This window comes from Primulina eburnea, chromosome 9 (genome assembly GCF_022965805.1).
Source record: "Primulina eburnea isolate SZY01 chromosome 9, ASM2296580v1, whole genome shotgun sequence".
NCBI lineage: Eukaryota > Viridiplantae > Streptophyta > Magnoliopsida > Lamiales > Gesneriaceae > Primulina > Primulina eburnea.
The window spans coordinates 16,120,019-16,134,612 of record NC_133109.1 but is presented as its reverse complement, the minus strand read 5'-3'; the positions used below and the strand labels follow the sequence as shown (position 1 = coordinate 16,134,612).

The 14,594-nt window shown below is 37.0% G+C and overlaps 1 long non-coding RNA gene across 1 annotated transcript; it reads right to left on the bottom strand.

Moving 5' to 3' along the window:
• Positions 1-763: 763 nt before the first annotated feature.
• Positions 764-3,026, bottom strand: LOC140840437 (uncharacterized). The gene is made up of 2 exons (XR_012119972.1): positions 2,818-3,026; positions 764-980 (listed from the first exon to the last, which is right to left on the bottom strand). It is a non-coding gene; the product is annotated as an uncharacterized lncRNA (long non-coding RNA).
• Positions 3,027-14,594: the final 11,568 nt, after the last annotated feature.

The window sequence follows — 14,594 nt, the reverse complement described above, 5'->3', positions numbered from 1 at the left end:
ACTAGGAACAGTTTAGAATATACAGTATTACAAATATGAGTTTCATGATACTCATCATATGAGCATCTCATATTCTTTCTACCATTTGTATATTCAAGGGCTTTATCTATGCAACTAGCATGGGTATACAGATAAAGATGTGCCAAAATAATAATATCAAATATTATTAAAATAAAGATTGCTTATACATAGAGTTTCATTGTGAACACTCGGCCAACACTTGGCTCGACGGGCACCTACTCTAACACTAATTATATCAATACCATACTGAATAGATTCTCTATGGAGGAGTCCATGAGAGGATATATGAGAATGTATCAGGAAGTGATTTTATCTAAGTTTGTGCCTTAAGACTGATGAGGATATAGAAACCATGACTCGCATTCCATATGCCTCTTCCTTGGTCGTATTATGTATGGTATGATATCTACTCTGTGGGGACCCGGACGCTAATCATCTTCTTAATCATCGTTGGGATTTAATTATCAGTTCTGATAAAGAGGGTCTAAAATTTTTTCTAGTTTTGCAACATCGTTCCTCCACTTCTGTTGTTGCCTTCCTTATTCATACTTTATATATATCAATACAAAGTATCAAACTCAATTCTCGGGCCTTACATTTTTCCCCTCTTAGATCTGAGTTCGTCCTCGAACTCATAAGTAATCAGTTCAGATATATCAGAAGTGTAACGTACCGTACTTTTTACCATTCAAAATTTGCGGAAAAATTAAAAATTTTCTTAAACATAAAATTCATACAGTCGTTACTTATCATTCAACATAATAATATTTAAAATCAACATCCCATACTCAAATTTTCCAACAAAGTACTTATTCCAAATTATCTCACAACCAACATAAAAACATAATATTTTAAAGTTTTCATAAAACATAAACATAGTGGTCCTCGGGTTTAGCCTTCCGCTCAGTCCAAGCCTGCCCCTTGGTCGCCACCTCCTGTCTCCTCATCAACATACTCACCTGCATCGATCAAGTCTAGTGAGTCTAAAGACTCAACACGTATAAACTGAGAATAACGAGTACTACATAATAAAATCGCATACAACTTCAAAATAGATTGTACATACTTCAAACTTGAACTTTGCATAAACTTTGAACATATTTACATACATAATATGACGTGCCATCACATAAACTCTTCTTTAACATGCTTTCATACTTCAACATACTTAACTTCATCATTTTGTGTAGAGGATGTTTTAAAGCAAGTGACCCATAACATAATAAATATCTGATCAGACAAACCACAGTACTGGGCTGACAGGGACGTATCCACTGCCACATACATAAGATCCCCGTTCATAATTTAACGGGCTGGTTGGTCCCCGTTCATAATTTAAGCTTTCCAACCACGATCTAACCCATTCAAAATTTAACGGGGTGGAGAGGTCCTCGGCCACGTTCACCGACTTACAAACCCATTCACTTTTTGGTCACAAGACATTTAGCATACTTCAAAAACTTCAAATATTTTCTATGCACGTCATACATACTTACTTGGCGCTGAGGGATTCGTTGGATGTCAATCGTGTCTTTGCTGCAACATACTAACATGAATTCCTAAGCTTTAACGTATACAACTTAAACGTAAAAGTCATGCTTAATCTCAAGCTAAATAAATTCTTAGATCATTCTATAATTTCTCACCACTTGACCTTGTAAAACATCAATGTTAAATCATAGCATAAAACCTCAAACGAAACCTTAAGTGATAAATTATTTATCCCAAAAACTAAAGCTACACGGACCCCGTACCCAGGTCAGGCCCCAGGTCCGTGTAGGTACTGCCTCATATGTGTCATGTAAAAGAAGGGGCACGGACCCCGTCCCTAGGTCCGTGTAGGGGTCCGTGTCTGTGCGTTTAAATATGTGTCGAAGAAAGGAGAAGGCACGAATCCCGTGCTAATCTCCATCTCCGGGTCCGTGTCCGTCTGCCCAACGAATTATTTGATGAAAATTTTATGACATGTCTATTCTCCCAATTAACACATAATGCATCAAGATTCAACACTATGAGACCATTCTAGGACACCATAACAATGAACTAAACTTTTATAATCACCCTACAATTTATACGACCCAAAAATACTGTCATTTATATTAAAGTTTATTTCTTACGACTTCTTAATAATTCAAGCTCTTAACGACATGAATCGAAACCTCAAAAATACTCTAAACATCATTACTAACTTTCTTATATGCAGCAACGATCACCCATCGATCCCCAACAAAGCCTGCAACATAAAAACTTCAAGAACACATTAAAATTCATAACTTTTTGAAACACGATTTGATCAGTCATACGAAAAACATCATAACTCACTCGTTTTTAATCCAAATAACTCGAATTTTATATCAAATCGAACGTATCGAAAAGATCTACGTTTTTGTAGTTGAATGTTTTCTCAAAATATGTACCGAAAAATTGCAGTTTTCGAAAGAACATCAAAACAGAAATTTTCGGATCTAATTTGAGCAGTCATACTTAAAACACCATAACTCACTCGTTTTTAATCTAACTAACTCTAATTTTATATCAAAACGAACGTATCAAAAATATCTACGTTTTTGTAGCTGAAAGGTTTCTCAAAATATGTACCGAAAAATTGCAGTTTTCGAAAGAACATCAAAACAGGAATTTTCGGATCTAATTTGTTCAAAATATATTCAATAAATTTCTTGCTCAAACTTCTACATCATATATACATTTTTATGCTTAAAAACAACTCAACACATAATATGACATGATCGATGCAGCAAGAACAGATTATACGTGCCTTTTGATATTTAAAAATACCGTAACGACGATGCCGAAGCGGAGACGATACGGGAGACGATCCGGGACGAACTTGGCTCAGTTTTCTTCAAAGATAACTTACTAAATATATGCTGGAAATTTCAGAAAATATCAGCTCGATGAAGGGGAAAGGGAAGAGGAGGAAAAGGGAGAGAAGAATTGATAGGTAAGAGTTTTAAAAACATTTCATTCCTATAGTCAAAAGAGACAATATATGAAATGTGTTTTGTGTGTATATGATGTACGTGTGTGAGTGTATATATATAATTGAATATATGCGTGAGTGATATGGAGATTATTGGCACAAGAGTTTAAAACAAAATTCTCTTCTCTTTAGTCAAATAAAATAATAGAATTGTGTGGGTGTGTGTGTATATATGACATGCGTGTATATGTGTGTGTAAATGTGTGAGTGTGTGTGTGAGTCAAAGTGTGTTTTAGATATATATATATATATATATATATATATATATATATATATATATATAAATATATACATATAAACAATTGTAACATGTGTATATTAGTGAATCAATTAAGGCTATTTAACATGAATAAAATATATTTAAAATATTTAACATACTAATTTAAAATAAAACTCATATTAACCTTACTATAAATTTTTAATTTAAATAAGATGCACAAATGCTACAAATTCTAAAATTTTAAAATCAATTAATCATTTAAATAATTTAATTAGACTCTTAAATTTCTAAAATTAATTAAATTATTTAAAATACTTCATCCTTATCTAAAATAATATACTGCATAAAAATTTATTAAAAATCTTCCCGGTCTCCTTCCCTCGATCTCGCCTCGAATAATCGCCTGAAACATAAAACTCAAGAAAACATTTTAACGTACATTAAATAAACATAAATAATTAAAATAATAAATTTCATAAATTAAATAAATGCATGGATTTTACGTATACTGATTTTTTGGCTTTACAATATCTTCCCCACTTATACAAATTTCGTCCTCGAAATTAAGTCTTACCGAACAACTCTGGGTAGCGAAGTCTCATATCTGCTTCAGCTTCCCAGGTGGCCTCCTCCACTGATTGATTCAGCCATTGGACTTTGTCTAATTTAATCGTCTTATTTCGAAGCCTACGCTCTTGCCTGTCTAAAATTTTAATCGGTCTTTCTTCATAAGACAGGTCTGGAGTCAACTGCAACGGCTCATGGCTCAGAACATGCGAAGGATTTGCTAGATACTTCCTCAACATCGAAACGTGAAATACATTGTGCACTCCGGCCAAATTCGGCGGTAGGGCTACACGATAAGCTAGTGTTCCAAATCTGTCAAGAATCTCGAACGGTCCAATAAATCTCGGACTCAGCTTACCTCTCTTCCCAAATCTCATAACACCCTTCATAGGTGCTATCTTAACAAATACATGATCACCTACAGCAAATTCAAGATCTCTCCTTCTCTAATCAGCATAACTCTTCTGACGACTCTGGGCGGTCTTCATTCTGTCACGAATCTTAACCACCACATCTGCAGTCTGCTGAACTATTTCTGGACCAAGTTCTGCTCTCTCACCAACTTCATCCCAATGAACTGGCGATCTGCACTTTCGTCCATACAAAGCTTCATAAGGAGCCATACCTATTGATGATTGAAAACTGTTATTGTAGGTAAACTTCACAAGTGGTAGTTTAGACTCCCAAGTCCCCTGAAAATCAATCATACAAGCTCTCAACAAATCCTCTAATATCTGAATCACTCGCTCATACTGGCCATCTGTCTGAGGGTGAAAATGCAGTACTGAATAACAATTTCGTCCCCATGGCTGCATGTAAACTTTTCCAGAAGGACGATGTAAACCTCGGATCCCTGTTTGACACAATAGAAACTGGAATCCCTTGCAAACGAACTATCTCCCTGATATAAAGCTCTGCATACTGCGTCATGGAGAAAGTCGTCTTTACTGGTAAGAAATGTGCCGACTTAGTTAGTCGATCCACTATAACCCAAATGGCATTAGATCCTCTGACTGACCTCGGCAAACCCACAACAAAATCCATGGTGATATTCTCCCATTTCCACTCTGGAATGGGAAGTGACTTAAGCATCCCTGCTGGTCTCTGATGCTCTGCTTTCACTAGTTGACAAGTGAGACATTCTGATACATATCTGCGGATGTCTCGTTTCATCCCTGGCCACCAATACAAAATTTTCAAGTCTTTGTACATCTTGGTACCTCCTGGATGAATAGAATACGGAGATGCGTGTGTCTCTGACAAAATATCCTGTCTGATTGAATCACCATTAGGCACCCACATTCTATCTTTGTATCTCACAATACCATCTGACACTGTGTAGAGAACACTGCCCTTCGCTTCATCTTTCAGTCTCCATTTCTGTAGTTGCTCATCTGAAGACTGCCCTGCTCGAATACGGTCTAACAAAGAAGATTTGACTGTCAGATTAGATAGCTTAGGAGCTTTGCCCTTGCGATAAACTTCCAAGTCAAACCTTTGAATCTCATACTGAAGAGATCTCTGAGCTGATAAATGAGCTATGACTGCAACTTTTCTGCTCAATGCGTCTGCGACAACATTAGCTTTTACCGGATGATAGCTAATTTCACAGTCGTAATCCTTAACCAGTTCTAACCAACGTCTCTGTCTCATATTTAATTCTTTCTGTGTGAAGAAATATTTGAGACTCTTGTGATCATTGAAAATCTGACATTTCTCACCGTATAGATAGTGTCTCCAAATTTTCAATGCAAAAACAACGGCTGCTAACTCAAAATCATGTGTCGGGTAGTTTTTCTCATGTACCTTCAACTGTCTGGAAGCATAAGCTATGACCCGACCCTGTTGCATCAATACTGCTCCTAAACCGAGCTTAGATGCATCAGTGTATAATACAAAATCTCCTTGATCTGTTGGCATGGCTAACACTGGTGCTGAAATAAGAGCTTGCTTCAAAGTATCGAAGCTCTTCTGACATTCTTCACTCCGCACAAACTTAGCATTCTTCTTGGTCAATGAAGTGATTGGCACTGCTATGGATGAAAACCCTTGAATGAATTTACGGTAGTAACCAGCTAAACCCAAAAAACTGCAGATTTCAGATGCATTCTTTGGTTCAACCCATTCCTTGACAGTTGCTACCTTCGTTGGATCCACCTCAATACCACTACTAGATACTATATGACCCAAAAACGCTACCTTTTCCAACCAAAATTCGCACTTACTGAATTTCGCAAATAACTTGCGACTCTGAAGAATCTGTAAGACTATCCTCAAATGCTGGTTATGTTCTTCATAGCTCTTCGAGTATATGAGGATGTCGTCAATAAATACTATGACGAACTGATCAAGATACTGATGGAATACTCGATTCATGAGATCCATGAAAATAGCTGGAGCATTCGTTACTCCAAACGGCATCACTAAAAACTCGTAATGCCCATACCGGGTCCTGAAAGCAGTCTTGTGGACATCTGCATCTTTTACTTTCAGCTGATGATACCCTGATCGAATATCTATCTTAGAAAATACAGTAGCTCCCTGCAATTGATCAAACAAATCTTCTATTCTAGGCAATGGATGCTTATTCTTGATCGTTACTTTATTTAACTCACGGTAATCGATACAAAGCCTCATGCTCCCATCTTTCTTTTTCACAAATTGTACCGGTGCTCCCCAAGGTGAGAAACTAGGGCGAATAAATTCCTTGTCTAGAAGCTCCTGTATCTGCTGCTTGAGCTCTAACATCTCAGCTGGAGCTAATCTGTATGGTGCCTTAGAGATTGGCACTGTGCTGGCATGAGTTCGATGGCAAACTCCACCTCTCTATTCGGTGGAAGGCCTACGACGTCATCTGGAAAGACGTCTGGAAAATCTCTTACTACTGGCACCTCTGATATAGATGGAGTGGGTACGTCAGGTGCTGAGACAATACTGGCCAAGAAAGCCTGGCACCCTTTGGAAATCAATCTCCTCGCCTGCATGCAAGAAATCATGCGAGGAAAACTCCTCCATCTAGCTGGCTCGAATAGAAACTGCTCCATGCCCATTGGTCTGACCAACACCGACCTCTTCTGAAAATCAATAAGAACTTTGTTCTTTGTCAACCAGTCCATTCCCAAAATGATATCAAACTCTGGCATTGGCAATATGATCAAATCTGCATATACCAGGTGACCATGCATTTCCAAATCAATGTCTCTAACCACACTGGTAGCTAATAGCTCTTCCCCTGATGGAACTATCACCGAAAATTTACGTCTAGGCCAATGGACTTGAGATCCAAATGATTAGCAAAGGTCTCCGATATAAAGGAGTGAGTGGCTCCTGAATCTATCAGTGCAGTTGTGGCTAATCTCTTTATGAAAATATTTCCTGAGAGATGTTAACACCACACCAAACTTATATCCCCAAATTCTATCATTAACATTAAGCATAGTTGAAATCAATATATTTCCATTAACTTGAAAGTTTTACTAACACTCTAATAATCTCAAGTAAAATTTCCACATGCAAGGCAAATAATACCAAGCTTAAATAGAAATGATTATCGGTCAGTAGTGTAGTGTCTGGGTTCGCCTTTTGTGCATGCATGGCAAATACCCTCCCTTGGGTCGGTTGCTTCCACTGAGGACACTGCTTCAGCATGTGGTCCGTAGATCCACATTTAAAACATTTACCTGACCCATACAGACACGGTCCTAGATGATGTCGGTTGCACTTGGGACATGCCGGAATATTGGCGGGCTTCTGTGACGCCCCCTGCTGTTGAATAGGACCCTTGCCTCTAGGTGGTACTTGGTAAGGTTTCTTTCCAGGCTGCCCCTGAAAAGGTTTCTTGTGCTGAGGTCGCTGATATGGATGCTGCGACTGCGGTGGTGCCTGGAAGGGCCTCTTTCCCAACCTGTCAGTGTCAATGTCTCGCTGGTCTTGCTCCGCCGCCAGAGCTCCAGAAACGGCAGCTGTAGTATATGTAGTAGGGCCAGTTACCCTCACATCACGGCGCAAGACTGGCCGCAAACCACCCATGAAATGCCTCAGTTTTGCTCGGCCATCATTAGCTATGAGTGGCACAAAGTAGCAACCCTGCTCAAACTTTCTCACAAATTCAGCCACACTACTATCTCCCTGTCGTAGCGTCATGAATTCTGTAGTCAAACGAGCCTGTACCTCCTCAGTGAAGTACTTAGCGAAGAACATCTCTTTGAATCCATCCCAAGACAACATCGGCAAATTAACTGCCACCGATGCACTGTCCCACCATCGTCTTGCATCCCCTACTAGGAACAAAATGGCACATCGGACTCGATCCACATCCTGCAATTCCATATACTCAAAGATCACCTCTATAGACTAAACCCACTCTTCCGCCACCGTAGGATTCGTAGTCCCTGAGAACTTCTGAGGATTCATCTTCTGAAATCTTTCATACACTGCTTCCGGTTGGGACCTTGGTCCTGTACCTCCTGCTGCTGGAGCCTGGTTCCCCGCAACCTGTGCGAAGAACTGTGTCATAGCTGCAAGCATCTGTGCCTGCATATCTGGAGGTGGAGGAGGAGGAGTGGCTCTTTCCCCATCACGAGACTCTCGGTCCTCATCCCTAGCTCCACGGGCAATCAAACGTCTAGGAGCCATACTGTTCTAAAATTCCCCAATACGTAAATCCAACATGCATATGAACATGATATCAATAACATAAAATGTACGTAACTGAACTTTAAAAATATGGACATGCTGAAATCATACTTAATGCAAACTACATAACATAAATCTTTGAAAACTTAAAACTTCCAGAATTGAGGTGTGACCTTATGAGCTTCTTGCGACTGGCAATAGGCATAACCCTTTACAAGAACACCGCTCTGATACCAACTGTAACGTACCGTACTTTTTACCATTCAAAATTTGCGGAAAAATTAAAAATTTTCTAAAACATAAAATTCATACAGTCGTTACTTATCATTCAACATAATAATATTTAAAATCAACATCCCATACTCAAATTTTCCAACAAAGTACTTATTCCAAATTATCTCACAACCAACATAAAAACATAATATTTTAAAGTTTTCATAAAACATAAACATAGTGGTCCTCGGGTTTAGCCTTCCGCTCAGTCCAAGCCTGCCCCATGGTCGCCACCTCCTGTCTCCTCATCAACATACTCACCTGCATCGATCAAGTCTAGTGAGTCTAAAGACTCAACACGTATAAACTGAGAATAACGAGTACTACATAATAAAATCGCATACAACTTCAAAATAGATTGTACATACTTCAAACTTGAACTTTGCATAAACTTTGAACATATTTACATACATAATATGACGTGCCATCACATAAACTCTTCTTTAACATGCTTTCATACTTCAACATACTTAACTTCATCATTTTGTGTAGAGGATGTTTTAAAGCAAGTGACCCATAACATAATAAATATCTGATCAGACAAACCACAGTACTGGGCTGACAGGGACGTATCCACTGCCACATACATAAGATCCCCATTCATAATTTAACGGGCTGGTTGGTCCCCGTTCATAATTTAACGCTTTCCAACCACGATCTAACCCGTTCATAATTTAACGGGGTGGAGAGGTCCTCGGCCACGTTCACCGACTTCCAAACCCATTCACTTTTTGGTCACAAGACATTTAGCATACCTCAAAAACTTCAAATATTTTCTATGCACGTCATACATACTTACTTGGCGCTGAGGGATTCGTTGGATGTCAATCGTGTCTTTGCTGCAACATACTAACATGAATTCCTAAGCTTTAACGTATACAACTTAAACGTAAAAGTCATGCTTAATCTCAAGCTAAATAAATTCTTAGATCATTCTATAATTTCTCACCACTTGACCTTGTAAAACATCAATGTTAAATCATAGCATAAAACCTCAAACGAAACCTTAAGTGATAAATTATTTATCCCAAAAACTAAAGCTACACGGACCCCGTACCCAGGTCAGGCCCCAGGTCCGTGTAGGTACTGCCTCATATGTGTCATGTAAAAGAAGGGGCACGGACCCCGTCCCTAGGTCCGTGTAGGGGTCCGTGTCTGTGCGTTTAAATATGTGTCGAAGAAAGGAGAAGGCACGAATCCCGTGCTAACCTCCATCTCCGGGTCCGTGTCTGTCTGCCCCACGAATTATTTGATGAAAATTTTATGACATGTCTATTCTCCCAATTAACACATAATGCATCAAGATTCAACACTATGAGACCATTCTAGGACACCATAACAATGAACTAAACTTTTATAATCACCCTACAATTTATACGACCCAAAAATACTGTCATTTATATTAAAGTTTATTTCTTACGACTTCTTAATAATTCAAGCTCTTAACGACATGAATCGAAACCTCAAAAATACTCTAAACATCATTACTAACTTTCTTATATGCAACAACGATCACCCATCTATCCCCAACAAAGCCTGCAACATAAAAACTTCAAGAACACATTAAAATTCATAACTTTCTTGAAACACGATTTGATCAGTCATACGAAAAACATCATAACTCACTCGTTTTTAATCCATATAACTCGAATTTTATATCAAATCGAACGTATCAAAAAGATCTACGTTTTTGTAGTTGAATGTTTTCTCAAAATATGTACCGAAAAATTGCAGTTTTCGAAAGAACATCAAAACAGAAATTTTCGGATCTAATTTGAGCAGTCATACTAAAAACACCATAACTCACTCGTTTTTAATCTAACTAACTCGAATTTTATATCAAAACGAACGTATCGAAAATATCTACGTTTTTGTAGCTGAAAGTTTTCTCAAAATATGTACCGAAAAATTGCAATTTTCGAAAGAACATCAAAACAGGAATTTTCGGATCTAATTTGTTCAAAACATATTCAATAAATTTCTTGCTCAAACTTCTACATCATATATACATTTTTATGCTTAAAAACAACTCAACACATAATATGACATGATCGATGCAGCAAGAACAGATTATACGTGCCTTTTGATATTTAAAAATACCGTAACGACGATGCCGAAGCGGAGACGATACGGGAGACGATCCGGGACGAACTTGGCTCAGTTTTCTTCCAAGAAAACTTACTAAATATATGCTGGAAATTTCAGAAAATATCAGCTCGATGAAGGGGAAAGGGAAGAGGAGGAAAATGGAGAGAAGAATTGATAGGTATGAGTTTTAAAAACATTTCATTCCTATAGTCAAAAGAGACAATATATGAAATGTGTTTTGTGTGTATATGATGTACGTGTGTGAGTGTATATATATATAATTGAATATATGCGTGAGTGATATGGAGATTATTGGCACAAGAGTTTAAAACAAAATTCTCTTCTCCTTTAGTCAAATAAAATAATAGAATTGTGTGGGTGTGTGTGTATATATGACATGCGTGTATATGTGTGTGTAAATGTGTGAGTGTGTGTGTGAGTCAAAGTGTGTTTTAGATATATATATATATATATATATATATATATATATAAACAATTGTAACATGTGTGTATTAGTGAATCAATTAAGGCTATTTAACATGAATAAAATATATTTAAAATATTTAACATACTAATTTAAATTAAAACTCATATTAACCTTACTATTAATTTTTAATTTAAATAAGCTGCACAAATGCTACAAATTCTAAAATTTTAAAATCAATTAATCATTTAAATAATTTAATTAGACTCTTAAATTTCTAAAATTAATTAAATTATTTAAAATACTTCATCCTTATCTTAAATAATATACTGCATAAAAATTTATTAAAAATCGTCCCGGTCTCCTTCCCTTGATCTCGCCTCGAATAATCGCCTGAAACATAAAACTCAAGAAAACATTTTAACGTACATTAAATAAACATAAATAATTAAAATAATAAATTTCATAAATTAAATAAATGTATGGATTTTACGTATACTGATTTTTGGGCTTTACAAGAAGAAATGCATAACAGAGTTTAAACCAAACTCAAATATCTGATTCTTATCTTGAATAAGAATTCACTAAGTATCATATCATAATACTTCCCCGATCCTTCTGACAGAATCAATCTCGCATTACTGGCTATACAACATCCGTATAAACCAATCTACAACTCATCACATATCAGTATCATCAGCTGTTATTAAATCTGTTTATCTCAAACCAAGTCATATACAATCTTCAGTTTCAAATACCAATCGTCATCATCCGACGTTGGTTTCTTAAATCTGTCATTCTGAACTATCTTCATCTTCTTTCGAAAATCATAACAATTATAGAAACAGATTGTTCTTTAATCTATCTTCAATTCTTTAATGTCTACGGTAGTAGCAACACCATATCTGATTCGTATGCGATTCTAGCAACATCATAATTTCAAAACACTGCAAAACGTAGTGAAACTTACGTCCTTGTGTAGCTCGAGTCTAGAGGAACACGGTACTACGTTCGGATTCGAATTCTGATACACGGATATTTCAAAATCACAAATCTAAAGGCGTAAGGATTTTCTCTCCAAAAGCTTCGCCCTTTTCTGAATTTTTGAAGAATGAAACGTGCCATCCACCTCTATATATACTGCATGCAAATTCTGAAACGTGGCATCATCTTTCATGCAACACGCAAGACCGCGGGTGCGGTCGTGTCATGCACCGCGGGTGTGCTCATGCTTCGGCGTGCTTATCATTTTCTGAAATTCAAGACCGCGGGTGCGGTACATTTTAGACCGCGGGTGCGGTAACACCACTGCGGGTGCAGTCTTGTTCTTACCGCGGGTGCGTTGTGGCTTCTGTAAAATTGTTCAACTTTCTGTCCATGCACCGCTGGTGCGGTCATGTCTGGCACCGCGGGTGCAGTCTGTTTTCTCAAAATATTCTAGTATGTGATTTTGGTTGGGAAACTCAAATGATATCTTATTTGAGTTGTGGATTCCCAAACAAACATGGCTTATACCTTTCTTGTCGTAGGAAGACTCGAAGTCTCGAAGTCAATATTAAATCTGTCAATCCGAATCTGAAATGACAATATTGATATCAAAGGAATTCTAAATTTAGAATCCTTATCGTGGTATCTCCACTGATCAGTCATCTCTGGTCTGACTCTTACCATTTCTGGAACAATTTCTACAATATGATGTACTTGTGTTTTCTGAGTTGAACACATTATTGATATGTATATGCTGGGCCAACTCATATATCAATGGCATAGCAGAAGAACTAGTAGTTGTACTTTTGACATATACTGTATTTAATTACTAGTTGTTGAGAATGGATGGAACAAGACATGTTGTACCTTATGTTTGTACATTATGTTGTTGAATAACATAGACTCCTCTTGTTTAGCTTTCATGTAAATTAATGTTAAAAGCAAAAAAAAAAAAAATTGACCATTTTTTTATTAACGATCCATTGAATCCCAAAGAAAAGAGTTAGAGCCCGGGTCCCCACATACTCTAATTGATATTGCATTTGCACCGGTGTTGCAAGCAAATATCCTTCGAATCCCAGTCTATTGGAAGGTCATGAAGGACATTCTTAAGTACATGAAAAGAAATAAGAATTTTTTATTGGTACACAGGATTGGATAATTAAAATTAGAAGGCTATATTGATTCTAGCTTCCAATCAACTATGGATAATTCGAAAGCAATCAAAGAAACCAAGGTCTCAACAGGTATCCAAACTTATACTAAGGAAGTTCCACATAATTCGAGAGTTTGTGGGAAGCGCATGCATATCAGTAGAAATAGTAACCTTTTCAAATAACGTTGTTGATCCACTGACAAAGCACCTGTCAGGACTATTGTTTGAGAAACATCGTGAAGCAATGAGTTTGAAATCTATGGGTAGCTGGCTATAAGGCAATTGGAAGATTTTCGTAGTCAGTGCCCATCGAGCCAACATGTGGCTTGAACTTTATTGACTCTTATGTAAAAAAAGTTTATTTTAAAATATTTTACGGTTTTATCCAATTATACAATTTACTTTATCTCTATAATTATACAAGTTGCATAAATAAAATCATTTAATATACAATAGGTACCATGAGGTCTGTTTTCAACGTAAGATCATGAAACTTAAGCATACTATATATTTTAAATTGGTTCTTATTCGATCCGGCCGCCTAAATGAAGATAAAATTTGCTCGAGCTTGAGACTAGCACGTGTGATGTAAATGTCATGTTTTATTGTTAAGGACATGAAAATTTTAATTCATACAAATGAGCGATCATTTGATGATGAACTGAGCATTCCTCTCTCGAAATTTTCAAGTGGTCGAACTTATCGAGTTGAATAGTGTGTGGTTATGATTGTATATCATTAATCATTTGACTCAAGACAACGTCGAGGCTCTATGTACTAGCATACACTTTTTATTTGTTTACTGACTCCAATTAGTGTCATTAGGTGGCGAGTTTGAGTCTAGTTTCAAAATATGTAGGAGTCAATGCATTGTTGTCGAAGATTCACCGTTCACGTACGAGTGAAGATATCCTATGTGATCTATAAGCTAATAGTCCATGGAATCCAGATTAGGATAGAATCTTGGAATGATTGGAATATTGTATTTATATGTTTTTTCAAGGAGTTGACAAAAATACATAACACATAAACATACAAAATAAATAAAAAAATCAAGTCTAAATTTTCTCTCTTCACTACATAAAATCAGCCACAACCCTTCTAGGAAGCTCATGGCTGAGCTCCTCCCCTTCACGACCGTGCTCCAACACAAAGACGCCACGCCGCCATTAGATTTTTAAAAATCCGGTGATCAAAGTTGTAATACTAAAAAAGGAAAATG